Genomic DNA, 14115 nt, shown 5'->3' with positions numbered 1-14115 from the left:
TCATCTCCCCTTACGGGAACACCTTGTGCTCCGCTGATGGCTTTACAATCACAAATTACGTGGAGCTCATAAATAAAAAAAAAAATCCCATTAAAAAAATAGTTTTCTCAATTTCCAACCCTCGATAGGGTGTTTCATATACTCTGATGTGTTTTATTGTAGATTATCAACACATTATTGACTAGAATGACCGGATCATTCCAAGTAATGCCATATACTCTGCTGTGCTAGTCTTTAAAAAGTTTGGAAGCCTGTAGGCATGAATGAATTGAAACAAATAAGACAAAAGGCAAACTAATAATGGACGAAAGAGAGTGAAAAAGAGAAGAAAAGAAACTAATGCTTGCATCTAATTGCTGCTTGCTTTCTTTCCTTGACCTTAAATGCATGATGGGTCTTATGGGGTGAGGCTAAGAATCAAATCTTGAAGAATATAAAATGTGAACTTAGCTTTAAGACTAACAAAAGAAGAACTTAGGAGTGAGTGATGGGTCATCTAAGCAAATGCTTTAAGACTTCTTAGTGGGTGGCGGGCCCAAATGCTTTGGGCATTTGGGCAAACGCTTTATGACCCCTTAGTCAGTGGCGAGTCATCTGGGCAAACACGTTTTTTCTTGTTTTTGGGTAATGGGAACGCTTTAAGACTTCTTTGGTGTGAGAAAGTCATTACAGAGTTTGGAAGATGCCTTTCCTTGTGTTTTGGAGTCTTCAAATTTTCATACGCAATGGAACGATGATTGTCTTTTAACATGGAAAATCGATTTTCTTTTAGAAAGAGTGATAACAATGGAATTACTTATATTTGCTTGGATAAAGTTATATATTTTCCCAATCTTCTTCTAGTTTGGTGCCTTCATACACTTTTATAGTGGATGTTGGGGAGATAAAAACATTAGGGGCAATTTGGTTACATGAATCTAGGACTTTGAAATGAAATAAAATTTTATATTTATGGATTTCAAATATGTAGATTCATGGTTGAAAAAATAAACCATTTTATACTTGGGTGGTATACACGTGAATCTGTGAATTTCATCCATTTTATACTTAGGTGAAATTCTTGAATTTCACCCAATACTGAAGAAAAAAAGTGAAATTCCTAGATTTTGTAAATCTATGGATGTTATACAACCAAACAAGTATAAATCTCTTATTCATGAATCCAGGGATTTCAAATCCCTAGATCAAGATAACCAAACAGACTCTAAAAATGGGAAATTATTAAAATAAAATTTAAGATGGTTAAACCTATGGGGGGAGTAAGACGGATGAGGTAGAACTGGCCATGGTTAAATTTAAGATAATATGGTGTTCACGTATTGGATAGGGCTACAAATTTGATGCGAACAGCCAAATCCACCTTGGCCTGCTTTGAGCTCAAATGGGGACTAGGTTTAATGGATTATGGTTGAAAATTAACATGCGTTAAGAGTAGAAGCTCAGCTGAGTTAGGGTTGAGGCCTCAAGCCAAAAGTGAAGCAGCCCAATCTTGTATGTAATATTTTAATTGTTAAGAGATTATAGGAGTACCATATCAAAATGTATTTTCTCAAATTACCTTCCATTCTTGATTCATCTCTGATAAAGTAATATCTTAGAATGGTAGAACCCACCATATATGGTAAGAAATTTCACTACATTTTGGAGAAACTTGCCAAACTGTGTGTTTCGACATATGGTGAAACAAAATCACAGGCAAAATTGAAAAGTTGTAACTTATCATTGAAGTGCGGGGGAAATTTCTGAAATCTCAATGAAATTTCAATGAATTCCAAAATTTCACCGAGATTTCACAGCAATCTTTGCCCTAACTATAAAAAAAAGGTTGAAATCCGAAGAGAAAAATTCCTATAATTTCTGCACAAATTCAGAATTTTAATAGTTTCACTGGATAACGAAACCCCTAGTTTTGGCAAAATTTTGCACCTTGGAACACACCCTCTAAGAAAGAGAAGCGTGTGCATAATGTTGCAAGAGTGAATGGGTAATGGCAATTCCAGCCAGTGAAGAACAAGTTGTTAATTAGAAAGGTTTAATCAAACCAAATCTTCTATCATATCCATAAGGTATCAGACTGCTAATTCTGTTACCACAAATATCCACATTACTCAATTCCTCGAGGCGCTTAACTCAATTTACTGGAACTACTAGTAGCATCAAGAAACAGAAGCGTGTGCAAAATCAAAAAGTGTAATATGATTCGCTAATCAAAACCATGTATTCATAACCAACCATCCCAGAAACCATTTGGCAAGCTTCAGCATGTTCTCTTCATATGAAGCTTTATCTGGACAAATAATCATGGAGGCAGCATATTGTCTCTTATTAAGGTGTATGCCTTCATTTGAATCAAAGGAAAGAGGAAATCACTGATTATACAATTCCTAGGATGAAGTGCTGAAGAAAACAATCAGGACCATATAAATGCCAGATGTGGTGGAATATTCTACTGTGTTTTAGATGCAATCTGAAATGACTCACAGATGAAAAAACCACCCATTATACATCCCAAAAGAAATGGCTTGCCTGATACTTATTGGTTTGAATTGTGAAGCAAAAACAATTGTCAATAGAGCAGGGGAGCTTTGTCATGCGCAAGGACTAGCGTATCGTGGGTCTTTCTTTTCCTTAGACATGTCCACAGGTGTGTAAGGAACAATGGCTTCATCGTGAGCGTAAGGAGTGGGTTTCCAGTCTAAGGAAAAGTTTGATCGGGGGAGATGATACCTAGGGTTTTCTCTGGTTGGTTGTCACTCGAAGGAATAGTGGGTCACTCAGAAGTGTGAGGTCCATGGCGAAGAAGGAAAGGTAGGGAGTGAAGATTTGCAGAATGAAGGTGGAAGCAGGAAGAACAGCGGAGATGGCAGATGAATATGTTGTATTTTCACATAATGCAGACAGGGTATGGGCGAGAATAGATAGCAGAAGGTGAATAAATATTAGAGATAAAGTGAGGCGAAGGAGTTTTCTTGAAAAGTGGAGGGAAATATACGATGTTTCAAGATTGACGGACGTAGCTACTCATAATCGACGCTTGGAGTCAATCGGTGGATTTAGAGGCATTACGGTTGGACACAAGGACAATATTAAAAGGGGTTGGAAAGGATGTGGTAACCGTACGCTGGAGATTGGAAAGAGACAAAATTTATGATCAAATGGTGCAAAGAAGGATAACGTCAAGGAAGACAAAAAGTTTTATTTATAAAAGGTCTGACAAGATAAAGATTTCGGCTGGTCTGCAGGATGATTTGGGGGCTGAGCACAGTAACTTTATGATTACGAGGAATGGCTTGATTTCCGAGAAAATTACAATTTTATATAAGAAATGGACCATGGATCAATGCTCAAGTTAATGATGACTTGGGAACCTGAGGCTGTAGTTTTGAAAATCATAATTGCTTGGGAAAAATTTTAGGATATTGATCCAGTGAAGTTCTGCCACGTGGAAGAAATTTTGGAAAGACTAACAGGGGATACCAAGAGTCAACATTTAAAGAGGAAATTTTTATTCTAGTTGGATGATTCTGATGAAATCTACGAGATTACGACAAACACAGCATTCTGATATTATTTGAAAGAAAGATTCAAGCCTCTTGACCAGAGTCTCATATAAGTTCGACCTGATCAGCAGGCTTGGGGGCTCGTGTTGTGACTAAAATATCCTAATCCCGGTTCAGGCCGGTTCATTCCGATCTTATGACAATTCGGTTGGTATTAATTATCAAGTAAAGCAATCTATGGGTCCGCCCAAGAACTTGGAGGAAGGTCTAATCATAGCCATTCAATCCTATGTTACTATCCGACGGTCACAGTTAAAAGCAAGATAGGCGGGAAATTTATGTATAAAAGGGATGATGAACTCGTCAAAAGTAAGTCTCTCAGATCAATCTAAACACCAGTACTTTTTTGATTCAACACCATTAGAGCACCTCAGAAGCTCCTTCAAGCTCAGGAGCATTGTCTTCATTTCTGACTAGACCGTCGGAGACGCAATGCCGATCAAGAATATCGGCTCCGTTTCTCACTGGTGTTCTATTTTCCAGGAACGAGAAATTGATTCACTATGGAGCAAACCAGATCGATCCAGATCAGAGCGATTTTGTGCTAAGATTACGGTTCAAAGCCTCCAACAAATTTAGCACCAACAGTAAGACTCTTTTACAAGAAGGGTTCTTATTTTTAAGAGTTTGTTTTTTTTTTAGAATTTGTGGTTTAGTTAGGTTAGGAGTCTTTTGTTATCAGTCAGTCTTTTAATTCAAGAAGTTGTTGTTGGTAGTTAAGTTAAGTTAGTTCCAAGTCTAGATCTTCTAATGACCACCAACATCGAGTAAATGTTCGTATTTCCTAATTCCTTTTGAAGCTAATCCCTCATAACATGAGGGGCAAATGCATGAGAAAGACAAGGCTTAAGCAGATTTAAATTTGAATTCTTACTTATAATGTATTGATCTTTTATAATTTAATCAACTCTTGAAGTTGAATTTTTAGGACCTATGATCCGACAATTTGACCGGTCCAAACATTGGAGGAAGGAATGCCTAATGAATTTTTTTTGGGGGGGGTAAGGGAATGCCTAATGAGTTAATGTGAAACAAAAGTAACCTTTGTGAAATAGTATTAATTTTTGTCCCGCTTACTAATATGTTTCTCATCTTCTTCTTACTTGTGTATATACACGTTTAGAAATACTGAGGAAAAATGGTCTGCAAAACAGATTCTTCAAGAAAAGAGATTGATAGGCGCGCTAAATCAGTGTTGAGCATCCCCTCAAGCTACAGTGCAAATTAAATACGACATTTTAGTTAAATGTGTAATTAAATCCAATCACGAGATATAATGTAATCGATACCAAAAATAAGTTTGAATTAATTAAAAAAATAATAAAATGACTAAATGGCAAGAGAAATTAATTGCTAGAGTGTCAAAGCACCCAATTGAAATTTTTGTCTTTAATGTGGATCTGTCTTTCTACTATTTGCCGATGGATTATAAATTGATCATTTGAAACAATAGATCGCTGAAATAGAAAAGAAGATTACTGTACACACAATGTACACCAATTGTTTCAAATGAAGTTTTTATTGTTTTTGTATATTGGTTTAATGATTTAAACATGCCCTTTCATTTTAATGCATCAATTAGTTGGGCATCAATTATGGTGTTGAAATTCCGTCAAGTGCAAAAGATGATTACTTGATTGTGCATATGAGAAAGCCAATACCAATTGACGAACCAGTAACTTAAGGATTGGCAAGTTTAAAAAGTGGTGCTTATTACCTACAATAACAACTAAAAGAATTAGCAGCTTCTTTACACCAAATCAAATTCTCTATAGAAAGGTGGTTTGAACTTTAAGTTTTTTTTTTTTTCATGTTTATATATACACACACACATCACAATACAAAATCACATAATAAAAATTGCAGAAAAAATAAAGAAACATATAATATAAAATCAAATAAAAAGAATAACAAAAACAAAGGAGAAAAAGACAAATGATAAATAAATTGAGAGAGAGAAAGAGTACCTAATTGTGTAGTATATGTTTTTCCAAATTTTCTTAATCCACGCTTATAGAAAGGGAAGAGAATAAATAGGAAGAAAGGAGAAGAGAAGAGATAGGAGAGAATAAATAGGGATTGAGTAGTTAGTTTTTAATTAAGAATGAAATTTTGAATACCTAATAAGTTTTTTTTTCAAAAATTTATTTAACCCACGTTTATAGAAAGATATGAGAATAAATAGAAAGAAAAGATGAGAGAGACGAGAAGAGAGAATAAATAAGGATTGAGGAGTTGGTTTTTAATTAGGAATAAATTTTGAATACTTAATTTTTTTTTTTTTTTTCAAAATTTTCCTTAACCCACGTTTATAGAAAGAGAAGAGAATAAATAGGAAGAAAAGATGAGAGAGAAGAGAGAAGAGAATAAATAGGGATTGAAGAGTTGGATTTTAATTAGGAATGATGTTTATACCCATTATTTTACCTTTCAAAATTGTTCTCAATATTTGGGGGGGCAAATAATGACATTTCACATGTGGGAAGAGAAAAAACCGAAAAAAAATTAAGGAAATTTATATAAGAACTATAAAAAAAATAAAGGAATTAGTACTATTTTCTAAAAATCTGGGGGGGGGCATGGCCCCCCTCGGCCCCTCTACAGGTCCGCCCCTGTGCATGGTTCGTATGTCTAGACATAGAAGCAAGTGAAAAGTATCACATCACCTACACGGAGTTGATAGAAATCATTTTTGGGCTGATACTTGCATGTACATTCCAGTTGGCTTTTATACTTGTGTAAGCTATAAGAGTCCCAAAGAGTGGTCTCTTTTCCAAAATTTTAATTATGGACATGTTATCTAATAGGGCAAATGTGGGGCGTGTTAGTTGTAGTGCACATCAGAGACTAACCTAAGTGGATGTAGGGGGTTTGGCCGCCGCCAATGAAAACTTATAGGCGAGTTCTCTAAACATTCATGAATCCAAGATAAGGGACATGGCCGGTTCAAAAGTCCAATGTGTTATATAAAGGGTAGCTCCAAAAGTCGACCTTTAAGATATGGATGATGGGACGGTTAGCTACGGTAATGAGGAAAGGTTCAAGGTGTTCGACTCTACACGTACTTTATAGCGCAACTCATTAGACCTAGTGTAGGTTCAAGTCCAGAAGACACCTACAGTGATGTGTCCTTTACTGTCTAATACATTCACAACATGTGTCCTTTTTTGTAATTTTAAAACTTGTGGGGGATTGTCAGGGTTTTTATTAAAATCTACATTAAGTGTGAAAATTAATTTTTGCATTAAATAAATCTCCTCACACTTGTATTATTTGTTATTTATTTTAAAAGTTTTCTTCCTTTGAGTTTGTCTAAGTGGTGTGCTCTAGCTTTTGGCTCCTTGAAAGGAGTAGAAGAACTACCTCATCTTCTAATTGGAGGTTAATTTATCTTGGAGGTGGTGGTGCGAAGAACCCTTGGTAGTAGGGTGCATCAATTACCTTAAAGACAACACTCAAGGTGTGACTCAACCTCATTCATCTGTGGTCACTCGATTGCAACATCAAACTCTCCGGATTGGCTAAAGATCTTCATCTTTCAATTGTATTGCAATTTGGGGCCATGGGCGAAACTTTGCCTCATATTTAAATTATATATAACAACTACCACACTTAAAGAAAAAAAAAAAAAAAAAAAAAAAAAAAGAAAAGAAGAAGAATGTATTGGTATTTGAGGGGAAAAAATTCCAACCTGCCGGATTCGAACCAGCGACCTAAGGATCACCTGTTAGGTATTTTCCAACTACAGTCCTCCGCTCTACCAACTGAGCTAAGGTCGGAAACATTGTGGCTGCTGGGATTCGAGCCCAAGTCTCCACGGCCACAACGTGGAATTCTCACCACTAAACTACAGCCACAAAATGTTATTTGATTGGAATTTTATAAGTAATCACACATAAATCTCTAACTAAACATCCCGGGGATAGGCCCCCCAAGGCCAAAATGTGGAAAGAAAGTATTGATGAACACCGAAGAAATTTTATTTTGCGGGTACAGATAACTAATAATTTTGCTTAATTGAAAAATATCAGGCTCAAGAAGGGTTCTCAGTCGAAGCATTTCTGATAGCGTTTTCACCGTGCAGGAATTTTTTCCGTTTTAATTTAGCCCAATCGGAATGTCTTTATCTTTGCTGTTCTTAATTGATACATCCAGTTTCACATTTTGGAAGAAATCTAAAGAAATTCTTGTTGACGTGTATAATGATGATGATGAGTTTTGGAAAGAAATCAAAGAAATTCTTAGTAGGACATTGCCAAACATCATACTCCCATTGCATAAATGAGAAAAAAAAAAAAAAAAAAAAAAAAAGTTAAATGAATACAAACAATTACCAATCTGTTGTCACGGTTAGGATATCTAGTTTTTCACCCAGGAAACCCGGGTTTAACTCTTGGCAATGGAAATGTCACTTTAAAATAATAAACAAATAAATAAATAATAAATAAATAAAATTGCCAATAAGAGCATAAATTTTATTTACAAAACGCCCTTTGAGATTTTGTATTGACTTTTATGATTATAGTAGCTGCAAAACTTTTACAAAAGGGAACTTTTTTTGTGTGGTGCAGTAATAAATCTAATTTATTCAGGTTGTGGACATTGATTCATTTCCTTCTATTGTGGCATTTGATTTTTCTTGACCATATTCTCAGCTAGGATTTCATAAACCTAGAAATGAACTTAGAATATCTATTTTTTTTCTCCAGAATAACTCTCTTCCAACAACCAATCCAATTATTAAACCAGAGCAATATCTTACCAAGGCAGCCTCCAATCAAACATACATGTTTCATTATCATCATCATCTGTATTGGAATGCTGATGTGGGAGTTAAAACTCTACACTTGTTAAAGGAAAACCAAATAATCTCTCATTTCCCTCATAGAACGCAATTGAAAACATATTGAATTGGTTCCCTTGAGGAATAATGCCCTTTAAGTCATTGAAGGATAGATTCAAGACTTCAAGAAGCATCAGATCTACCAATTGCATTGGGATTTCTCCAGAGAGTTTGTTTCTTGATAGATCGATCTAGTGACTCAAGTCCACTTAGATTTACCATGGAAAATGGAATTTGATCTGTAGGCTATTTCCGCACAAGTTGAGCACTTTCAATGCTTTTAGATTTTCCAATGCATTGGGGATCTTTCCCATATTGTTGGATAGATCAATGCTGGTGAAGGTGGTTAAAATTTTCTGCATTTCCAAGTACACTCCCTTCTCAGTGTAATTCTGTCTTGATAGTAAGTGAGTGCCTCACGGATCTTTTGGGAAGATTCTTTTTGAGAAAACAACATATCAACACATTATTGACTAGAATGACCGGATCATTCCAAGTAATGCCATATACTCTGCTATGCTAGTCTTTAAAAAGTTTGGAAGCCTCTAGGCATGAATGAATTGGAACAAATAAGACAAAAGGCAAACTAATAATGGACGAAAGAGAGTGAAAAAGAGAAGAAAAGAAACTAATGCATCTAATTGCTGCTAGCTTTCTTTCCTTGACCTTAACTGCATGATGGGTCTTATGGGGTGAGGCTAAGAATCAAATTTTGAAGAAAATAAGATGTGAACTTAGCTTTAAGACTACCAAAAGAAGAACTTAGGAGTGAGTAATGGGTCATCTAAGCAAATGCTTTAAGACTTCTTAGTGGGTGGCGGGTCATCTGGGCAAACACGTTTTTTCTTTTTTTGGGTAAAGGGAACGCTTGAAGACTTCTTTGGTGTGAGAAAGTCATTACAGAGTTTGGAAGATGCCTTTCCTTGTGTTTTGGAGTCTTCAAATTTACATAAGCAATGGAACGGTGATTGCCTTTTAACATGGAAAATCGATTTTTCTTTTAAAAAGAGTGATAACAATTAACAATGTGTTATAAATAATATTGATTGTGGATATCCATCATCCCCCAATAGACAATACTTCCATTTGAAGATCTCAACCACCTCAGCATATAATCTTGGTGATTCACATTCCCATCTTAATTGAAGATTATAGTGATCTCAACATACAATGTTGGCAGTCAATATTTCCATTCTATGCACCTTCTATCTTGGGTGGCAATCTATCTTTTCATATTGAGAATCCTTATTGGTCTCTTATTTATTTCCATAATAATGACGGTAATTATTCCATCTATTGCCTCATCCTCTTCCACAGTCATGACCATAATTTTAATTTTGCCTTCTTTCAGGCATATCATGAATTGCTGCATTCACTTCAGGGAATGGAACATAACCAATAGGACGAGCTTTATGACTTTTCATTAATAGTCCATTATTTTACTCAGCCACAAATAGGCATGATATCATTCAGAGTATTTCTGTCATACTCCACAATATTTAATTAAGCTTTGTCAAGCCTTAATTAAAGAAATAAAAATAATGTGGAGATAAATTGGATTTTCCAAAATTATGTTACTTGAGCAATTTTTGCCTATAAAATGAATGATTTTGATGGCCTCACAGAGACTACACATCTAGATGCTGCAAACTTCTTTGAAGATAATAGTTGAAGATTTGATTATGTTAGTAGAATTCAAATAAAAATAAAATTAATATTATATTAGTTTGTAGTTTTTTTCTCTTCAAATCTCATCTCATATGTTAGTTTATTTTAAATTTAATCTTTTTCCTCTATAATTTTTTTTATTGACTTTCTATATATCTTTTAATATATTTTGTTTCATTTTGATGAAGAATGTGAATATTCTCTTATATGCTGTGACGCATATTATACTGAGAGAAAAATATACATATTTCTTTTATTTGATGATGCGGAAGCCAATGTTTATATAAAATCGGTAGTACAGCATTGATTGGAAGCTCTGGAAAAGCTAATCTATTATTATCTAGGAGATAAAATTGGCTATGAATAATTCATTATTTTGTAGTAAGTCTCAAAGAAACTTATTAAATTTCAAAGCTATTTGTCAAAATGATTATCAGATTGAGACTACAAATAATGGTATAAGTAAATATCTATACAAAGGTATTAGATATTTCTCCCAATTTGTACTACACGAGTATCGCATGGTTGAAACATATGCTTGGGTAAATCAAATAAACATTGATTCCAATAATTTTATTATTTGGCATGACCGGTTGGACCATCCCGGATCAAGTATGATGCAAAAAATTATTGAAAATTCAATTGTCATCCATTGAAGAACCAGAAGATTCTTCAATTAAGTGAATTTTCTTGCATTGTTTGTTCTCAAGAAAAATTTATTATTAAATATTCACCATCTAAAGTTGAGATTGAACATTCTACGTTTTTGAAACGTATAGAGGGTGAAATATATGGGCTCATTCACCAATCATGTGAACCATTCAGATAATATATGATTTTAGTAGATACATCTATAAAATGGTCACATATATGTTCATTATGAACTCGCATTTGGTGTTTGCAAGATTGTTTGCTCAAATAATGAGATTAAGAGCATAATACTGGTGAATTTACATCTCAGGCTTTATGATTATTGTATAACAACTAAGATCACAGTTGAATAGTCTGTTGCTCATGTTTATATCCAAAATGGTTTGGTAAAATTATTTATTAATTATCTCCAATTAATGGTTAAACCATTGTTTATGAGAATAAAGCATCATTTGTACGCATCATGCCAAAAGGTTGTCATAAATTCTTCCTATTACAATTAGCTTATGGTCAGAAGCCAAATATTTCTCATCTTAAAATTTTTGGATGTGTGGCTTACGTTCCAATTGTTCCATCACAGCGCACAAAGATGAGTCCCAAAATAAAGTTGGGAATATATGTTGGATATGAATCTCCTTATATAATTCAATATATTGCTAAGGATATGAGATTTATTTAATGCAATATTTGCTGAGTATTATTTTGGTGAATTAGTTTTTCCAACATGAGGGGGAGAGAATAAACAATTGGAAAAAGAGATTGATTGTATGCATTATCATTATCTCATTAGATCCTCACACTGAGCACTGTGTACTTGAAATTCAAAGGATAATGCAATAAATATTATAAATCAACTGTCAGATTTGCTGACCTGCTAAAAGTTTCTAAATCTTATATTCCAGTTGTAAATGCTCCAATTATAATTGATGTTCCAGCAGGACAATCTATCAGTGTAAATGAAATTAAACCACATTTAAAACGTGGAAGATCAATCGGTTCCAAGGATAAAATCCTAGAAAAAGTAAGGAGCAAATGATCAAGATGGTCATAAAATGGAGACAATTGATTATGAAAATCCTGAAGACATAACTTCTATGAAACCCCAGAAGAGGTTCAGGTACCTGAAAATAATGAAGAGATCTCGATTAGTTATGTCATTGCAGGAAAAAGATGGAACCGAAAAGATAAAGTTGTCGATAACATTTTTGCATATTATGTTATTGTTGAAATAATACAATTAGACAAGGATCTTGAATATAAATTTGTTGATGAATATAAAGAAGAAATGATTGGCTCAAAATGTACAGACGCAATTCAAGTAGAATTGAATTCACTTGAAAAAGTGAACATATAGTCCAACAGCTGAAGATATAAACCCAATGGGGTACAAATGAGTTTTCGTGCGAAAAATGAAATGAGGAAAATAATGAAATTGTGATATATAAAGCATGAATTATGGCATAAGAATTTTTGCAGAGGCCTAGCATTGATTACATGGAAACATGTTCTCTTGTGGTAGATGCAATCACCTTCAAATATCTTATTAATCTGGCAGTATATGAAAATTTGACATGCATCTATTGGATATTATTACAGCCTATTTATATGGCTCACTCGAGTGTGAAATTTATATGAAAATCCTTGAAGAATTCAAAATACCTGAAGCACATAAAAATTCCTAGGAAGTTTGTTCAATAAGGCTTTAAAGATTATCAAGGCATATATGGTATAATCTACTTAGTGGATATTTACTAAATGAAAAGTATAAAAATGATCCAATTTATTACTGTGCCTTTATTAAAGGATATGGATCTAATTTTAATAAGTGCATATGATGATGATTTAAATATCACTAGAACTCCTGAAGAGCTTCCAAAAACAGTATACTATTTGAAGAAAGAATTTGAAATGAAAGATCTTGGAGAGACAAAGTATTGATCATTTGACGAATGAAATATTCGTTCATCAATCAACTTATATAGATAATATTTTGAAGCGATTTTTCATAGAAAAAGTATATCCATTGAGTACCCCAATGGTTGTAAGATCGTTTAACATAAATAAAAGATTCATTTCAACCCCATGAAAATATGAAGAACTTACTGGTCTTGAAGTATCATATCTAAGTGCAATTGGGGCGTTAATGTATCTTGCTAATAATACACAATCGGATATAGCATTTTCTATAAGTGTATTACCAAATTTATCTCTTCTCCAATACGAAGACACATAAATGTTATAAATCATATATTTCAATATATTCGATAAATTATTGACATGATATTATTTTATGAATGTGGACATCAACTTACTTGTTATGCAGATGTAAGATTTTTATCTGATCTATATACAACTAGATCTCAAACAGGCTATTTATTCACAAGTGAATGTTAGCTATTTTATATTTGATTTAGATCAATGATACAACATATTCAGGAAGCATGCAATTTTCTACTAGAAGAAGAGGTTTGAACAATATTATATGAAGATTATGCTGCATGCATAGCTCAATTGAAGCGATGATACATCAAATGAAATAGAACGATACATATTTCACCGAAATTCTTCTTCACTCATGATCTTCAACAAAATGGTGAAATCGATGTTCATTGAATTCGTGCAATTGATAATTTGACAGACTTAGTTACTGAGGCATTGCTTACTTCAAAGTTTGAGAAGCTAGTACATGGTATTGGAATATGCGTATTCAAAGATACTCGATGATGTTATCATCAGGGGGAGTAAAATACGTGCTGCACTCTTTTTCCGTTAACAAAGGTTTTGTCCCACTGGGTTTTCCTAGTAAGGTTTTTAATGAGGCAGCTACTAATACGTATTATTTAGATATGTATACTCTTTTTCCTTCACTAAGATTTTTTCCCACAGTGTTTTTTCTTAGTAAGGTTTTAACAAGGTACATTATCTATTGATGGACATCCAAGGGGGAGTGTTATAAATAATATTGATTGTGGATATCCATCATCCCCCAATAGACAATACTTCCAATTGAAGATCTCAACCACCTCAGCATACAATCTTGATGATTCACATTCCCATCTTAATTGAAGATTACAGTGATCTCAACACACAATGTTGGCAGTCAATATTTCCATTCTATGCACCTTCTATCTTGGGTGGCAATCTATCTTTCCATATCAAGAATATCTTATTGTGTGTAAGAATCATATATTGTATTTCTTTGTAGACTCTGATATTTCCATATCAGAGTAGATGTTTCTTCTACTATAAATATATAATGCACTCAACTGAATGGATCAGTTCTGATTATACTCATCTTGTCTTTCTTCTTTGTATTTCTATATTTTCTCTTTATTTTATAACACAATGGAATTACTTATATTTGTTTGGATAAAGGTATATATTTTCCCAATC

At 33.8% G+C, this 14115-nt stretch overlaps 2 non-coding genes across 2 annotated transcripts; both read right to left on the bottom strand.

The window, feature by feature from the left end:
• Positions 1 to 7245: 7245 nt before the first annotated feature.
• On the bottom strand, positions 7246 to 7339 carry TRNAY-GUA (transfer RNA tyrosine (anticodon GUA)). Its single transcript has 2 exons — positions 7303 to 7339; positions 7246 to 7281 (listed from the first exon to the last, which is right to left on the bottom strand). It is a non-coding gene; the product is annotated as a tRNA-Tyr (tRNA).
• Positions 7340 to 7345: 6 nt separating this feature from the next.
• TRNAH-GUG (transfer RNA histidin (anticodon GUG)) lies at positions 7346 to 7417 on the bottom strand. The gene has a single exon. It is a non-coding gene; the product is annotated as a tRNA-His (tRNA).
• Positions 7418 to 14115: the final 6698 nt, after the last annotated feature.

Source organism: Hakea prostrata, chromosome 7 (genome assembly GCF_041222555.1).
Source record: "Hakea prostrata isolate BN-2017 chromosome 7, UWA_Hpros_2, whole genome shotgun sequence".
In the NCBI taxonomy this organism is placed as follows: Eukaryota; Viridiplantae; Streptophyta; class Magnoliopsida; order Proteales; family Proteaceae; genus Hakea; species Hakea prostrata.
This window is presented reverse-complemented; position numbering and strand designations above follow the sequence as displayed.